Source organism: Nicotiana tabacum, chromosome 22, assembly GCF_000715075.1.
Source record: "Nicotiana tabacum cultivar K326 chromosome 22, ASM71507v2, whole genome shotgun sequence".
Lineage (NCBI taxonomy): Eukaryota > Viridiplantae > Streptophyta > Magnoliopsida > Solanales > Solanaceae > Nicotiana > Nicotiana tabacum.
In genome coordinates this window covers 83,262,249-83,279,919 of record NC_134101.1, presented here as the reverse complement: position 1 = coordinate 83,279,919, position 17,671 = coordinate 83,262,249, and the positions used below count along the sequence as shown (strand labels likewise).

The 17,671-nt window shown below is 39.6% G+C and overlaps 1 long non-coding RNA gene across 1 annotated transcript; it reads left to right on the top strand.

The window, feature by feature from the left end:
* The first annotated feature begins 283 nt into the window (after positions 1-283).
* Positions 284-3,422, top strand: LOC142176412 (uncharacterized). Its single transcript, XR_012704987.1, has 2 exons — positions 284-845; positions 3,182-3,422. It is a non-coding gene; the product is annotated as an uncharacterized LOC142176412 (long non-coding RNA).
* Positions 3,423-17,671: the final 14,249 nt, after the last annotated feature.

The window sequence follows — 17,671 nt, the reverse complement described above, 5'->3', positions numbered from 1 at the left end:
ATTAGGATTAGCTTTGGCATTGTGTAGTATTTCTATCTTATTTTAAAAAGGAGTCAATTAAGGTGTTAGACTACAATTTTAAGAGTTTTAGAACTCAATTCTTGGCCCAATACCCAATACCAATTAAGCCAACCCTAGAACCCTTCTAGACTCTTCTTTGAAACAAAAAATAAATAAAAAGAATTTAAAGATTTAACACAAAAAGACTTAGGAACTAATGGGTAAATACACAAAAAATACACCTAAAACCTAGACTTATATTAGAGACTAACGCCTACAATGAGAGGGGGACACAAAAAATACAGAGCTAGGGAAAAAACGGAGAAAGCAAACCTAGAGCTGAAATACTAAAAAGAACGCCTAGGGACAAAAAAAGTACCATCAGCGCCGTATAAGTCCAAAAAAGACCCCCCTCCCCCTCTTGTCGTCGTCTTCCTCAACAGACCCCATAACCCGCTGCTGCTCCTCCACCTCAACCAGACCAACAGCCGCAGAACACAACACAAACAACCCCTGCTGCTTCTTCCCATTCACGATAGCGTCGAACACGCCGGAAAACCTTCCCAAACCATCACCGTTTTCATCTCCAAACTCCACTCTAATCCAACCCCAAAATCTGTCCGGAAATCAACCACAAGAACAGATTAAAACCAACTGTTTTCCTCCATAATTACACCTCGCAAGGTCCGACTTTGTTATCTCATTTTGGTGAGTTAGAAGAGGTTAAAGTTTGAGGTCTGTTTGAATTCTCGTCCGATGCTCCGGTCTGCGAGTTTGGGGTGGAACGTCGCAGTTGATCTCCGTTCCCAAAACTGAAATTCTTGTTTTCTCTGTACACAACAAAGGTTAGAAATCTATCGAAGGATTCGTTCTTTTAATCTTCTAATTATTTCTTACAATGCTTCTGTTTTTTTTTTTTTTAGATCGATTGAATTTTTTTTTACTTTTTTCTTCTTTAGTTTTGTTTTTGTTTGTTTGATCGAGATTAATTTTACAAGTAACTAAAATGTAAGTTTCTCCATCTATGTTTTTTTAGGCTAATATTATTTGACAAGTCCATGTTAGACTTAAAACGTAAATGGGTCAACATTTTGAAGGAAACTCTTTTTTTTTTATCAATAACATGTGTGTTAACATTCTATTCTTTATTTGATATTATGTTGCTTGCTTTTCATTGTTCTGATATCTTGTTTCATGAAAGAACATTTGGTGTTAAGTTTAAAATTATTTTAGTAATTTAATAAAAGCTAAAAATGGAGTCTTAAGTTGAAGAAACTATGGTGTATTAGAGCAATTGGGCCATGTAATTTTTAATGTGAGATTGATGAGATTTTGGGCTTTTAAATTTGATAGGTCACAACGAGGATTATGGTTCGGGAAGATAACAATGAAATAAAATTTACACTTCATTCACAAAAATTATTTTCGCACTCTCATTACCTTACAATAATCTCAAAATTTAGAAAAATAACTCTTTAATATCCTAGTTTGTTTTAGGCGCGACTAATAATGAATTATCATACCTACGGGTACGGTTCCCGTGACGTAGTTGTGATATATATGTTATAAATCCGGATGTGCATTAATGTGACCCAAATCCAAATCTCAACAACGTTAGATAAAACGTGTCGTGGACCGTGGGTTTATTTATGTGACGTGGTCCAAGATGTGTTTTAGATGACGTTGAATCTTTCTAAAAAAATATCTAAATAAAAGCGGTTTTAAAGTTAAAATGCACATAGGCTTAAAAGTGTTTTAAAATCAGATAATTAGGCCAATAATAACAGTTGAGCGACCGTGCTAGAACCACGGAACTCGGGAATGCCTAACACCTTCTCCCGGTTTAACAGAATTCCTTACCCGAATTTCTGTGTTCGTAGACTGTAAAACAGAGTCAATCTTTACTCGATTCGGGATTTGAACTGGTGACTTGGGACACCATAAATCATCCCAAGTGGAGACTCTGAATTTTAAATAAAATAATCCCGTTTCGATTGTCACTTTAAGTTGGAAAAAACTCCCTTATACCCCCCTTCGGGTGGTAGGAAAAAGGAGGTGTGACAGCTCTGGCGACTCTGCTGGGGATCGAACCCAGAATTTATGGTTCAGGGTTCAGAATTCGAGCTTAGATGAATTGTTATATTTGGCTTTATCTGTTAGCTAATTTTATTATATGTTTGGGCCTAATGTGCTAAATGTTGCTTTTGCCGCTTTAATATTATCTGAACTCTATATAAACTGCTACGAAACCCTTCTCTTCTCATCTTCGGGGATGTGCTCGCTGGTCGTGACTCCCTATTCTGTTAGTGTCATACCTTGAAATAAGAAAGAGGCTCGGACAAGTTACTAAGCCGGATGGCCTTTTGGTTCCCGGTACGTAGCCTCCTCCTCGGCTCAAGTTGTCCGCTCGGGTACACAAGTCTAGAACACATACCCAGGTTTTGAACCTAGAATAACGCAGTCTCATGTCGGATCCCTAGTAGGAACGCTTGTTTGCATCACGTGCATCTGACTTTGAGGACTCAACACAGGGGTTGGGTCCGTCTAGGGCAGGTGTACCCAAAATAACAGACCATCTTGATGCATCCTAAATGCTACATGTTGCATTTCTTCAAGGGTAAAATGGTCATTTGGCGGACCAATGATAGTTGAGGGCAAATGAAAAAGAAAAAGAAAAAGAAAATGAGGTTGAAGTGTGAAGACAAAGCGAGTGGGGCCCAATTATGTTTTCTGTCCCATTCTTGTTAAGAAAAAAAAGAGCTTGAAAATTCAAAAAAAAAAGAGATTTTGCACTTTTTTATCATTTTCCGTAAATTAGAAAATCAAAAAAAAATCCAAAAAAAGTTACATGTCTCATCATTTTTTTTTAAAAAAAAAAAGACAAAATATGTTTTCTCTAAATTAGTTATTTTTTTAATTCTCGCCCGTATCCAATCTGTCCGAACTACGCGAACCTGATTCTCGTCTCTCGGGGCGGGATACGTAGGCAACCCACATACGGTCCGGTCTTCCTAGTAAGTCTTAGGTTCTTGGCTTCGCGGGGTTTTAGCCAAATCTTGCATTTTATCCACTTTTAGCCGCATAGGTTAATTTTGCAGAAATAGCTTCAATCATGTCTGGCATATGTCTAGTAAGGAATGTTATTGTCTCACATAGTATTGGTTTCGATTTTCTCATACAGGTGTAGATCTACTTACCGGAGTTTGTGCATGACAGACGTCTTAGGACCATCCAGTCATGAGTTTGCTTAAGGAGACTTTTTTTAGTTATTATGTTTTGAGTCTGTTGTTTTTTTTATGTCGTCTTTTACCTTCTAGTTTTGTACAGTAATACTGGGTCTTTTGTTTTTGTATTTTCTATTTTGTATTGGAAAAAGATGTGTTATAAATCAAAAATCCAAAAAAGGATATTTTGCGTTTTTATATTTTCGTTAGAATTTTCTTTAGGAATACTACTCCTAGAAATTAAAAAAAAATCGTTGATATGGTTCTTCCTTTAGGCAATTAATATCTAGAGCTTAAAATAAAAATTTGTTTTTATATTTCCTTTAGTATATTATGACTAAAAAAAGAGAATTTTTGTTTTTAGTACCTCTGTAAAGGTTTCTCTAAGCTATTAATTCCAAAAATTCAAAAGAAAAAAAAGATTTTCTTTTGAGGTTATAGAAAAAAAATCTTTTATTTTTACTAGATTTAGGACATTGCACATAAAAGAAATAAGATACCTTATCTTCTGTTTTTTTTTAAAAAAAAATTCTCCTTTAGGTAATTAAAAATTGAAATCCAAAAACAATTTTTATTATTTTCATTTCTCGTTACGAAGTTTTTCTTCAGGGATATCAAATGAAAATTCAAAAAAAAAAAGAGTCAAAAAATATCTTTCTCTCTTCTAGGATTTTTCCTCAATAGAGTATTTGTTTCCAAAAAGAAAAGAAAAAGAAAAAAAAATCCGTTAAGCTTGAGTTTAGAATAGGTTATAGAACATTAAGTCTAGAAAATTCAAAAAAGGTTTTGCTTCTTTTATTTCTCTTTTCTAATCGGATTAGTCATTAAGGTAAAAAAAAGGAGAACGTTAGTTTGTTTCCTTTATTCCTAATTTTCCCGAACTATGCAAAGATCTGATTCATGCAGCGTCATGATACGTAGGCAACCTACATAAGGTTCGATCGAATTATTTTTTTCTTTTACCAAAAAGAAAAAGAAAAAGAAAAAAAAGGAAAAAAAAGAAGAAAAAAATGGTGAAATTATGGGATGTGAGAAATGAGAAGGAAGAAAAAAAGCGATAATCAGAAAGAAAAAAGGGGAAAGAAAATGAGCGAGCTAAGAAGTGCGAGGAAAGAAAAGAAAGGAGAAGATTCAAATTGACAAATTGGGATGATGCCAAGTGATCTTATGACCATCGAAGTCATTCTAGAACCATTAATTGTTGCTAGATGCATTGCACGCAATGTGATATTTTGTTGTTGAATGCGCTAATGCTAACGGGATGACTCCATTTTGTTCCTTTTTGATTTCTTCATAGCAGAAAGGTGGTTGGTTTGTGGTTCTCGAAGTAGTAACTCCTCTTCACAATATAAAGTCAAAAGGCAATGGCGGACAACAACAAGATTGGGTTGGTTGATACCGGTACCCGAAAGCAGTTGGTTGAACAGGATACTGGTTTGGCTGATGAGGTAAGGATGTTAAGACAACACATGACGGACATGTATCAGGCCTGGATGACTGGGAAGGCACCACCCCCGCCACCACCTAGCTTCTTAGATGCTACCCTTACCCAAACTTCGGTCATAGTGCCGGATGATTCCTCATACTCTCCAGATCCACCCGTTTATCACAGCTTTCCCAACCACCCTAGTAGCTCCATCACTCGTCATCCAATTACCTTTCCCCAAAATTGCCCTCCTGTCATATCCACTATCCCCAACAATGAATACCCACTCAAAGCTCATGATGCCCAGTATTACCCCTCAGAGGTTACCCACAAGGTTCCTGACTCATACAATCAGAACCCCCGGAATGAGCTTCATGTTGAAAATGAGAGGTCAGCAGGAAAAGAAGAGCGGGATGAGATATCCAGGAAGCTGAAAAGCTTGCAAGGGATGAGAGACCAGGTTAACATGTCTTACAAAGAATTATGTATGTTCCATTATGTTCGCCTGCCCGCGGGGTTTAAAATGCCAAAGTTTAACTTGTATGATGGGGGTAGAGATCCGGTAGCCCATCTGAGGGGTTATTGCAGTGAAATGAGAGGTGTTGGCGAGAAAGATGATTTGTTGATGGCGTATTTCAGTTAGAGCTTAACTGGGGAAGCTTTGGAATGGCATAATCGTCAAGATGTCGTCAAGTGGCATACATTGGGCGACATGGCTCAAGATTTTGTGCGACACTTCCAGTACAATATAGACATTGTCCCAGACCGCTCCTCCCTATCTCAGATGGAAAAGAAACCCAAGAAAAGTTTTAGGGATTTTTGGGTCAGATGGAACGAACAAGTTGCTCGGGATAGTCCTTCCATTGATAGAAAAGATGTTGGTGAGCCCCACCGACGACAGGGTCCAGTGGTCGTTCTTGCTAAACGCTTTCAGCCTCAATGTCGACCCCGTGGATATCCTTGTAATCCTCTCCACTGCTACTTCTCTCCACAGAACCCCCAAAATCGTACATCATTTTCCTGATACCCCATCCACAATGCACCACTATATGCTCCATGTCCACGAGGCCCGCGATGGCCCGCACCACTTCCACAAATGTTTTACCCGCCCCCTCAGGCATATCAACCACCTACCCGCAAAAGGTTCCAACCGAGGCCAGAGTATAAAATGAAAAGACTACTGAAAATGGAAAAGGCTTTCACCCCTATTGGAGAATCGTATACCAGTTTGTTCCAGAGGCTGAGGCAATTGGACATGTTGAAGCCGATTCAGTTAAAAATGCCAAACCCACTTCTAAAGAAGTTTGATTTTTCTCAAAAGTGCGCATATTGCTCAGATGCCCCAGGGAATGACATAGAAAGGTGTTGGCATCTGAAAGGAGCAGTCCAGAAGCTTATTGATGCAGGTGACAGTACCGCGCAAAATCCAAATGCAGCAGATACTAGCCAAAGTCCATTGCATGAGACGCATATGGAGGACATGATTTGTGTGGAAAAGGAATATGAGAACTATTCTGAGATCCTCGAAGGTCCAGTTTTCGCAAAGCTTTCAGTGCTATCACTCTTGGTTCCGAACGTTGATCATAAGAACGAGCCGGCCAAAGGGACCCAAAAGCAATTTGTTAAGGACAATGAGATGAAGACTTGTGAAGGTTCTAGCAATGTTGATGTTGAAGTCAGTGGCTAAGATGTTGAGCTTGGTGATTGTAAAGATGCTCCTTTCTTGACTAGACAGGGAGGAGTCTTGGTGGTTTATTTTGTTGTCATTTCTGTTGTTCGGTTTATTTCAGGGTTGTAATCCGGATATTGTCTTGTGGCTCAAACCCTTTCTATCCTTTTATTTTGCCTGATTTGTTTAGTCGTAGTAACTCGTTTAGTGTTGTCTAGGTTTGTTCCAGGGTTGTAACCTCAGTTTAGTGCTTGTTTTGTTGTTCAAACCCCTTCACCATATGTCTAATGCAATTTTTTGTATTCTGTTATTTCTAGTCATTTCTGTTTACTTCTCTTCTCCTTTTATAGTTCTCTTCTTGTGCGTTCTAGTGACATGACATGCACACATAATTCTAGGTCTGGTCTTAAAAGTTAGTTTACTCATGAAGCAATGAAGCACTTTTGAAGATGATTGGGGCATTTGAAGGAAATAAGTACACAATTTTGAGATCATTTGAAGCCCGAATTGTGTGACACTGGGGCAGATAATTTGGAAAGTTAATAGGGTGACAAAAATTTGTCAAGGGAGAGTGCATCCCGGATGATTTGAAGTAAGCAACTTTGAGTTCAAGTGCGTCTTAAGTTACAAGATAAAGTCAAGAAAGTTTTCTCCGAATTGACGGGGGATTTCCATTGTGAAAAGGGAATCACCCAACAAGGATTCTGTACTTGACAAGGCGTTAAAGAAAAGTGGAAGGCATATCAGTGATATCAATGCCGAAGCCGCAAAAGAAATATTGTGCATGATCTTCAATTTTCATTTCAAGTTGCATATGTTGTACTTGGCATTTTTACGGATTGGGAGGCCCTCTTTCAGCTATCCAAACATTTATACCATTTGATACCCTTTTGAGCCAATACTAATTTCTTTGACCTCTCCTCTTTTGGAATCAAGTTAGAGTCATGCGAAAAAAGAAAAAATGGTTTATGTCCCATAGGTTTATTTTAGAAAGTTCATTCCAAAAAAAAAAGGGAAAAAGGAAAAAGAGAAAAAAAAAAGGAAAAGAAAGAAAAAAGAAAATTAAAGAGAAAAAAAAGGCAAATAGTAACAAAGAGTAGTCTTGTGAACTACGTTTAACCTGATTCTTGTCACCACAAGATACGTAGGCAGCCATAGGGTTCGGTCATACCAAAAAAAAAAAAAAATCATAATCCCATGAAGTCGGGAGTGGGGTGGTCTTTCTTAGTAACTCCATCAAAAGAAAAGGAAAAAGAGAATCAAATTCCTTGTTTTAGAAATTGGGACAAAGTTTTTAGAATGAATTCCAAAAGTTGTAAATAAATTAACCCCGTTGTCTTAGTTATTTTGAGCCTTTATGGTATCCTTTCTTTCTAACCCTATCCAAAAGCCTCATTACAGTCCAAAAAGACCTCCCAGATAATCTTTGAGAGTGTTGAGTTAGCTATGCTAGGAGCACCTGATTTTTACCATGGTTGATGCCTTGCCATCTGCAGAATTAGAGGAAATAAGAAGAAAGGAACAAAATGAGAGAGTCTTATTGGTGTCACACCTCCTTTTTGCGCGCCCGCCCCGAAGGGTTAAATGCGCGAGGGGAGTTTTTTCAATTTAAGTGACAATATTCGAAATGGGATTATTTATTTAATTCAGAGTCGCCACTTGGGAAAGGTTTGGCTTTTGGTGTCCCAAGTCACCGGTTTATCTTGAATCCCAAATCGAGGAAATTTTCGACTTTCCCAAATGAAGTCTGCGAACCAGAAATTCTAAGTAAGGAATTCTGTTGACCCGAGAGAAGGTGTTAGGCACCCTCGAATCTCGTGGTTCTAGCACGGTCGCTTAAATTGTTATAATGGCTAAATATCTGATTTAAATACAATGTTATGACTTACATACTTTTATTAAGTTTAAACCGCTTTTATCATTATCACTTATTTTATAGAATTGCAACGTCGTGAAAATGCATCTCGAACCACGTCACAATCAATGCGCCCGTGATTGTCAACACATTTTGACTTCGTTGAGATTTGGATTTGGGTCACATCAATGTGCACCCGAATTTAAGAATATGATTTTAATTAAGTCGCGCCTAAAGAACCTAACGCATTATTATTTTTGAGAAGGCCATGAGATTCACTAAACGGCCTAGCCTGAATTCTAAATATTTATTATGATTATTTATCGAGGGCCCCGCAATTTTGCATTTTTTATTTGGCGAGGCTCGTCTCTATTTTAGAAAGGATATCCTAAAGTGGCTACATTTCTAATACATTTGTCCCTAAAATTAGAAGAAAAGGTACATGCTAATTTAATTATATGCTTTGGCCTGATCCGGATTCTTATGATTAATTATTTACAAAGTTAAGAAAACGTTATACTTTAATGGAAAAATGCTTTAATCTGACAAGAAATCACATACGAGCTAACGAAATATAACACTTAATCCGAACATTTCTTGAGTTGAACTTAACTAAACTTATTTAGGCTAGATTAAAGGATTTAGCTACTAGATATTATTACCAATGGGACTTTGAATGTGACCCTATGTACTGCCTAATGGAACCCAAAAAAAAAACTAAAATGAAACAGAAACAGCATTGTACAAGGTCGGAGTATACGTACCCCGTACTAACAAACAACTGACGAACTAACACAAAGGGCTAAATTCAATCGAGTATCAGTACATACTTTCACACTATTGAATTATAAACTAATCAATTTTTTACAGACCTGTTAATGTACCATGAATATTACAACAAATACTTGAACTTCTTCAACCTTTTCATTTCATGCTTTCAAACTGTTTCAGTTACATCAATATGGGACTTGAAATGTGTACCTGGAATGCTGAAATGCAAAGAGGAAGAAGAGAATAACAGGGAAGATCAGCAGCAGCAGGAATCAGAGTAATAGCAGCGAATCAAAACAACACAGCAGAGCAGATTCTATTGCAAGGGGTGGAACTATAGTTGAAGAGAAAGTAGCCAAATGAAGCAGCACACAGTGTGGTGGAAACAAAACTCCAGACAATCCAATTCCGAGATATACCAAATGCAACAAAACACTAACAATAATCTCGATTGAAACTTAGAAGAAGCAACACTACCTAACAAATTGACAACAGATGAACTTCAGACAAACAAAACCAAGTTTCTGATTTCCTAATCTGTTTTATCTCTTTCTTGCTCTCTTTCTATTTCTGTATATATGTGTATCTATGTATGTCTCCAAACCTCTCTTCTCAGATCTCTCTTGATCTCCTCTATCTTTTCCTTAACAATTTCCCTCTGTCTCTCTCTATTATCAGATGTCTTCCCTTAAAACTGATGGAAGTCCTCCTCTTTTATAAGCCTAAAGTCTGCCCTTTAACAGCCTGTTAGATTAATCAGATACCCCTCCCATGTGCTGTCCCTTTTCAGTTCCACTTAGCTATTTAATATTAGAAACCCATCACATTCCCTGGCAGACTTACCCTTTTGAAAGAGGTTTAATACTTCTTAACTAAAGCAGGGTAATGTGCAGCAGAATATATATCTGACAGCATGTGCTGTCGATTATTTTATTCAAAAGCCCTTATGCAGGGCACAGGCTGTGCACAAATGCACCTGTGGTGCACAAATGCACATGTTGTGCAGAAAGTGCACATGCCCTCCAATTTAGAAGTTAAACAAACATTCCTTTTACATTTCTGATTCAAATTAACAACTATAAGTAAACAAACTCAGTTCCTAATTGATTCAAACAAATGTGTCCAGAAGCAAATCGATTTGTTATTGTTCAGGCAATTGAAACTAATTGACGACACATGTCGACTCGATTATATTAATCATAACATGCACAATCGTAGCCAAAAATCAGACATTTAACAGTATCGACACATGATTTGAATTATACTGACTAAACAAAGTGGTACTCGAGGAATCAGTTGATCAGTCAAAATTTGAAGCTCAATTATTCGCACAGCACATACATACATACGCATTATCAGAATAGGAGAGGGATTCAAACAAACACAGAGGTTCAGGTAAAGTGGACAAACAACAGTTGATAAAAATTCAAAGACACAAATTAAAACAAAACATGAACAGACCTTTAATCAATCACATGGACTAACAGAAATAAGAAAAGAAAAAAGCAAAACTCACCTTAAATCTCGAAAAAATATCAAAAGCCTTAACTTGGACTCGGACAGACCTTTCTTAAGGCTGAACGGACTTTAATCGAAGTGTTTCTTAGATGAGAAACACTTCAATTAAGGTCCATTAGACCTTAATCTCTTCGGCTTGAACAGACACGGAACATGCACGGAGAAAACTAGGGTTCAAAAATTAGATCTGGGATTCGTGTTTCCCTGGTTAGATTCGGACCAAACCAAGCATGGTTTGGTCACGAGCGGGGTCTGGGGACTATCTGGTGCGAAGTTGAGGTCGATTGGTGTAAATCGGGTTCCGACTCGAATCTTCAAATGAAGATTCGAGAAGGTGGGAAGGGATTCGAACTAAACGGCCAACAGATCAATGTTCAGGGCGGTGAGGGGGTTCTATGGTGTTCAGGCGGAGGTCACCGGCGTTCATGCCGCCGGGTTTCTGGTGAAGGGAGATGGGGGCGGCTCTAGGGTTCCGGGGTTCTTTGTGAGGATGATGAAAGGCAGGGGTATTTGGATAGGGGGGTGGGGTATGAGGGGAAGCTTATATATGGAGTGGGTGAATGGATCTCAGCCGTTGGATGAGGCACGATGAAGGGCCAGGATCCTTCAGCTCGAGGGAAACGGTGTCGTTTCAGGTGTTGGGGTCAAAGTTGGTTCGGGTAACGGGTCGGGCAAATGGGGTTATGGGTGAGAGATCCGGACCGTTGGATCAGCTTGGTTTGAATGGTTGGGATGGATTGGCATTGAAACGACGTAGTTTTGGTGTTAAACTACGTCGTTTTGCTGCCTGGGGAGTGGGCTGTGCGGACTGGTGGATTGGGCCATTCATTTGGGCTTCAGATTTTATAATGTTTGTGGCCCAAATTCATTTTAAAACAAATTTTCCCCTCTTTTTTTCTTTATTTCTAATTTCCTAAATACACAACCTAATTAAATAAAACTAGACACCATTAATTAACACTTAACATATTTATTTAACGCGTATAAAATGTTAAAAGTAGGTAAACTTAAACAAAGCAACAAATCAGGACAAAAGAAATGCGTATTTTTGTGATCTCCTATTTAACAATCGGATTACGGTTCACATTACGCACGAAACATACATTTTGTATTTTGTTTTAATAAAAAATGGGCACAAAATAAAAAATAATTAATAAAGTGCCATGTAAAATCCAAATTTGCATAGCAGGACCATTTGTTATTTTTTTTTTAATTCTCTTGGAGCGATTGTCGCGCGAAACAAAAATCACGTGCTCACAGCTGCCCCTCTTTGTTCGGAAACACGAAGAGTTTTCGTGAAAAGATAAAGTGAGCGTGTATGAGCGATTTTTGCCTATGGACTACTCCGTGTGAAGCATGTTTTTGAAAGATCTGACCGAATCTTGCTTCAAAGATTTCCTACATATCCTGGGCTAAACAGGAATCAGGTCAATGTAGTTCGGGAAGTTTTGGCAGCTGGGACTACCATGGGATTGCAATGCTTGCTGTTACTGCTATTGCTGTTGTCACTGCTGCGTCACTGACCGCCTTATTACAACCAAAGGAAAATTGGAACCGAACTAACTACTTATATGCATGTCAACTGCGAGTTACAAGATTCCTATCTATGATTCTTTTGCGACTTGATTTTGGGTCTTAGCTGATTGTGCTTGGAGACTTTGATCCGAATCTTGATGCTTGCGAGTTGCGGCGACTTGTTCAATCTTTGGGATACTGAGTGAAACCCGACTGGCAGAGTTCAGGACCTTAGTCAAATGTTGGAGCCGATCCGCCTTCCATTTACTCTGATATTCTCGGGACATCTTCTTTTTTGTCTTTTTTCTTCTTTGATTCTGAGTTGAGACTCATCTCGTGGGTCATTTCGAATCGTGTGGCTCGAGGTTAGACCTGCGGGAGAAAACAAACAAACGAACGAAATTTTCTGCCCCAGTTTCACTAGGAAAATTTCGTGAGTTATTCGCCAGGAAGTTCATAAAATTGATGAAGGAAGATAAAAATGTTCAGTTCAGGGTTGGGGCCCTAATACCGACTAGCTGGGGAGAAGTTCAGTTTTAGAATTGAAACTCTAATACTGATCAACTAGGGAAAAGTTCAGCTTAGGGTTTAAAACCCTAATGTTGACTGAAGGAAAAGTTCAGTTTAGGGTTTAAAACCCTAATGCTGACTAAAGGGAAAAACTCAGTTTAGGGTTTAAAACCTTAATGCTGACTGCATGGAAAAGCTCAGTTTAGGGTTTAAAACCCTAATGCTGGCTGAATGGAAAAAGTTCAGTTTAGGGTTTAAAACCCTAATGCTGACTAAAGGGAAAATTCAGTTTAGGGTTTAAAACCCTAATGCTGACTGCATGGAAAAGCTCAGTTTAGGGTTTAAAACCCTAATGCTGGCTGAATGGAAAAATTCAGTTTAGGGTTTAAAACCCTAATGTTGGCTGAAAGGAAAAGCTCAGTTTAGGGTTTAAAACCCTAATGCTGGCTGAATGGAAAAATTCAGTTTAGGGTTTAAAACCCTAATGCTGGCTGAAAGGAAAAGCTCAGTTTAGGGTTTAAAACCCTAATGCTGGCTGAATGGAAAAAAAATCAGTTTAGGATTTAAAACCCTAATGCTAATTGCATGGAAAAGCTCAGTTTAGGATTTAAAACCCTAATGCTGGCTGAATGGAAAATTCAGTTTAGGGTTTAAAACCCTAATGCTGACTAATAGGAAAAATTCAGTTTAGGGTTTAAAACCCTAATGCTGACTGCATGGAAAAGCTCAGTTTAGGGTTTAAAACCCTAATGCTGGCTGAATGGAAAAAGTTCAGTTCAGGGTTTAAAACCCTAATGCTGACTAAAGGGAAAATTCAGTTTAGGGTTTAAAACCCTAATGCTGACTGCATGGAAAAGCTCAGTTTAGGGTTCAAAACCCTAATGCTGGCTGAAAGGAAAAAAGTTCAGTTTAGGGTTTAAAACCCTAATGCTGACTAAAAGGAAAAATTCAGTTTAGGGTTTAAAATCCTAATGCTGACTGCATGGAAAAGCTCAGTTTAGGGTTTAAAACCCTAATGCTGGCTGAATGGAAAAAGTTCAGTTTAGGGTTTAAAACCCTAACGCTGACTAAAAGGATAAATTCAGTTTAGGGTTTAAAACCCTAATGCTAACTGCATGGAAAAGCTCAGTTTAGGGTTTAAAACCCTAATGCTGGCTGAATGGAAAAAGTTCAGTTTAGGGTTTAAAACCCTAATGCTGACTAAAAGGAAAAATTCAGTTTAGGGTTTAAAACCCTAATGCTGACTGCATGGAAAAGCTCAGTTTAGGGTTTAAAACCCTAATGCTGACTAAAAGGAAAAATTCAGTTTAGGGTTTAAAACCCTAATGCTGACTAGCTGGGGACAAAATTCGAGAACAACGACTGACCTTTTTTTTTTGAATTTTCTTGTTTTAGTAAAAGACAAAAGGGAGTTTCGTGAAAACTTACCTTTCGAGTGAATTCCTTGTTGCCAAAATATTTATTGTACCCGTGTACCTTCTTCTTTGGGCGACACGTGCTTCTTGCACGATTGTCTTGGATTAAACCTGTTTCAACTCTGCAGACAAAGAACAATTGTTAGTTCGGAAATGACGGTCGGTTTGGTGACCTTGATCGTTCCCGGTTGCTTTATTGCGTCTTCATTTCTGTTGCGAAGTCCCGCCATTGATTTGATTCATATGTCGGAACCTTTTAGATTGCTCAGGCTTGTATTTCCAGATTCTGTGATGATTTGCCTCGTAAGGCTCTTTTTCTTTCCCTCTTTTTTTGTCCCGTGTTGCTTGGAGGTTCTCAACGGGGGTTTTATTGGAGGTATTCTGTGGGGATTTGTACAAAAGGAAGCTCTGTGGGGGAATATTTACAAAGTGGATTCTTTGTGTGGACTTTTGTACAATGGGGCATGCTGGGTATTTGTTTCAAGGCGGGCTTTCTAGGATTTGTTGGGGTTAAGCTTGTTGGGGAATTTTTACAAAGGGAGTTGTTGGGGATGTGCTGGGGAAATTCCAACGGGGATTTTTTTTTTTTTTATATATTGGGGAGACTCTGTGGGGATTGTACAGGGGGAGACTCTGTGGAGATTTGTCTGAAGGCGGACTTGCTGGGGGAAATTTCTCTTTTCCTTTTTACTTCGAACGCCATCAAACATCATGATTCATCAAGTTTGGACAGACGTACCAACGAAACGGGGTGTTTTCCTTTATGAAACGGAACTCCGTGAAAACGAACCTGCCAACTATCCTTTCCGGTACATCTAGAACTTGGGCTTAAACATGAGAGAGATTCGACGAAAAACAAAGAAAAGATAAACGAATTTCAGAAAAGGAGTGCCCCTTTCGGGACGAGAAAAACTTATCTGAGGAAGATAATGCTGGCTTTAAATGACATGACATGCTATTTGGCCTGGACGCCTGACCTTTCATGAACTTGCGTTTCCCTGAACCAGAACGAATCTGTGATTCTAAACCGGTGGAACTTTGCCGAGACCTCTTTGGGGTGGAGTAATTCTTTTCGGCCAACAGCGCCCTTTGCGGGTTTTCGCTGGCTGACCTCTCTCATTTCTCTTCCTGTCATAGCTTGATAGCACTCTTTGTGAGTTTTTACTAAACAAGCTCTCTCATTTTTGTTTCTCTGCTCCCGTCGCCTTGTGGTGCCCGAAGGTTTTCACCGACGAGACTCTCTCTTTTTATCTCTCTCAATTCAGCGTGTGCCGGTCTCCATTTGTGACACTTATTAGTTTCCCACTATCTTTGGTAATTGATCTGAAAGCTTGTGCTTGGTAAAGAGAGGTAGATGATACTAACTTCTCAACTGCTCGACGTGCCCCGGTTTCAATTTCAGGGCGAATGGGATTTTATTGTTGGTGTGACTGAACCTCAGGGAGAGGCTGCCTACGTATCCTTTCGGAATCAAGTCAAACGTAGTTCAGGCCTCAATCAATGTTTTTTTTTGTGGCTCAAAAGTTTGTAGAGAGAATTGGGTAGTGTTTGGGAGTAGTGGGGAATAAGACCTTCGTCATTTTCAAATGTGTCAGGACCAACTGGAGTATAATTCAGACGTAGTATCTCTTGACTGCATCCGCATTTACTGCTGTGTCGGGGTCATTTCCTTCGATATCACCTAAATACAATGCTCCTCTCGGCAATACCTTCCTTATGATGTATGGGCCTTTCCAATTTGGAGCAAACTTCCCTTTTGCTTCCTCATGATGCGGCAGAATACGCCTCAGTACCAGCTGACCTATTTCGAAATTCCTAGGTCGGACCTTTTTGTTGTAAGCATGGGCCATCCTTCGTTGGTACAACTGTCCGTGACAAACCGCGGCCATTCGCTTTTCATCAATCAAAGTCAATTGCTCTAACCGAGTCTTGACCCACTCGCTGTCTTCGATTTCTACTTCGACAATGGTTCGAAGCGAAGGAATTTCTACCTCTGTCGGTATTACAACCTCGGTCCCATAAACCAAAAGATAAGGAGTCGCTCCTACTGATGTGCGTACCGTAGTGCGATACCCCAACAATGCAAAAGGTAACTGCTCATGCCACTGTCGGGAACTTTGGATCGTTTTCCTCAAAATCTTCTTGATGTTTTTGTTTGCCGCTTCCATAGCACCATTGGCTTTCGGCCGATAAGGAGTAGAATTCCTATGCGTTATCTTGAACTGCTCGCATACATCTCCCATCAAGTGACTGTTCAAGTTTGCTGAATTATCTGTAATAATAGTCGAGGAATACCGAAACGACAGATAAGATTTGAGTGTACAAAATCCACTACAGTTTTTTTAGTGACTGACTTGAGAGTGACAGCTTCTACCCATTTTGTGAAGTAATCGATGGCAACCAGTATAAACCTGTGTCCATTCTAAGCCTTCGGTTCGATTGGTCCGATGACGTCCATGCCCCAGGCGACAAATGGCCAAGGTGCAGACATGGGATGCAGCTCCGTGGGAGGTGCATGAATCAAATCACCGTGCACCTGACATTGATGACACTTCCGAATGAAGCTAAAGCAATCCTTTTCCATGGTCATCCAGTAATAACCTGCTCGAAGGATTTTCTTTGCTAAGACATACCCGTTCATGTGAGGTCCGCACACACCTGCGTGTACTTCGTGCATGATCTTTCTTGCCTCCTCGATATCGACACATCTTAGAAGATTGAGGTCCGGGGTCCTCTTATACAACAATTCATCGCTTAGAAAGAAACCACTTGCATGTCGCCTAATGGTCCTCTTTTGATCTCCAGTAGCGTGCTCGGGGTATTCTTGTGTCTTTAGGAACCTCTTGATGTCATGGTACCACGACTGCGTATTTGATCCTGCCTCGATTATATTGCAGTAACCGTGTCTTTCCTTGATTTGGATTTCCAAAAGATCGACGTGGGCGTTGCCCGGGTAGGGTAGCATTGAAGCCAAAGTAGCAAGTGCATCTGCCAGTTCATTGTGACACCTCGGGATATACCTGAACTCTATTGATGTAAAGCGCTTGCTGAGGTCCTCCACATGCTGTCGGTAAGGGATAAGTTTGACATCACGAGTTTCCCATTCGCCTTGGGCTTGCCGGATAATCAGGTCAGAATCTCCCATAATCAGTAAGTCTTTGACATCCTGATCGATTGCCATATGCATGCCCATGATGCAGGCTTCATACTCAGCTGTATTATTTGTGCAAAAGAAACGAAGTCTAGCTGTGGCGGGATAATGCTGACCAGAAGGCGAGATCAAAATTGCCCCAATCCCTACACCCTTGGCGTTCACGGCTCCATCAAAGAACATCTTCCAGACATGAGCGTCCTCCGAGACCACTTCTACGGTGTTTACTTCTTTATCTGGAAAGTAGGTACTCATTGGCTGGTATTCCTCATCGACCGGATTTTCGGCCAAATGATCTGCTAGCGCCTGGGCTTTCATTGTCGTGCGAGTGACATAGACTATGTCGAATTCCGTAAGCAAGATTTGCTATTTAGCCAGTCTCCCAGTAGGCATTGGTTTCTGAAATATATACTTCAGAGGATCCAACCTACTTATGAGGAACGTAGTGTGGGCTTGGAGATAATGTCTCAGCTTTTGAGCAACCCACGTGAGAGCGCAGCATGTCCTCTCTAGCAGAGTGTATTTGGCTTCGTAGCCAGTGAATTTCTTGCTCAAGTAGTAGATTGCTTGCTCCTTCTTTCCGGTTACGTCGTGTTGCCCGAGGACGCAACCGAAAG